This window comes from Sinocyclocheilus anshuiensis, unplaced genomic scaffold (assembly GCF_001515605.1).
Source record: "Sinocyclocheilus anshuiensis isolate Anshui unplaced genomic scaffold, SAMN03320099.WGS_v1.1 scaffold415, whole genome shotgun sequence".
Lineage (NCBI taxonomy): Eukaryota > Metazoa > Chordata > Actinopteri > Cypriniformes > Cyprinidae > Sinocyclocheilus > Sinocyclocheilus anshuiensis.
In genome coordinates this window covers 1,158,131-1,159,116 of record NW_015552655.1, presented here as the reverse complement: position 1 = coordinate 1,159,116, position 986 = coordinate 1,158,131, and the positions used below count along the sequence as shown (strand labels likewise).

Here is a 986-nt window from a genome sequence, read left to right as displayed (position 1 = left end):
TAAGCGTTAGCGTTAGTTCTGGCAGGTCACGTGAGTCAAGCTTGCATCAGCTGATTCTCGGCTGATCACATCTACCTATATGAATACGACACCTATCGCAGCATTCCTATATAAGCTCTATTCAGTATTATTCAGCAGCTTTTCAGCTTGCTCCGGAGCAAATTAAGCATCGCTGCTCGCAAATCAACTGTTGCAGCGTGTTTCAGAACATCTGAAATCCACATCTAAGATAAGTGAATGGTGTTTTAATCTATATCACTGTGTATATTACCTGGTCTGCTAATTGAAAAAAGTATATTTGCAGCAGCATTTACGCATCTGTGTTCATACAGCTCCTGTGTTCAGACTCCTTTATCTTGAACAAAGTGTTACACTTAAATATCATTAAGTACATTAATGATATCTGCCTTGTTCTGTTCTGTTAACCCTAGGGGGGTTATTATTGCTGCTCTCCCTGCTCATTCATGACAGGCTGCATGGATGGGCAGGGAGTTTTTTGCCCAGAACAGAACCATACCGCCAAACCAAACTTTATGCTAAGTATCTATCATTTTGACGATAGTGGTCCTGACAGAACTAAACATTCAAACATCTGCTTACACTTTAGGCCTGTGGCTGTTTTATTAAGCTAATTTTATTTTTTTATTTAGATTTTGGCTTCTAAGGATTATACAAAAGAAGACATGAGGTAAAGCTATTAAAAACTAGCTGCGTTTCGTATTGCACAACTTCTTTTCCTTCACAGCAGTGCACATTCGTATTAGGATATTAAGTAAAGATCATGTTCCATGAAGATATTTTGTACATTTCCTACCGTAAATATATCAAAACTTAATTTTTGATTAGTAATATGCATTGCTAAGAATTTGGACAACTTTAAAGGTGATTTTCTCAGTATTTTGATCTTTTTGCACCGTCAGATTCCAGATATTTAAATAGTTGTATCTCGGCCAAATATTGTCCTATCCTAACAAACCATACATCAA

At 36.8% G+C, this 986-nt stretch overlaps 1 protein-coding gene across 1 annotated transcript in view; it reads right to left on the bottom strand.

Moving 5' to 3' along the window:
• The window catches only part of dnah3 (dynein axonemal heavy chain 3), a 69,260-nt gene that overhangs the window by 42,227 nt on the left and 26,047 nt on the right, over nt 1-986 (bottom strand). The window lies entirely within an intron of this gene.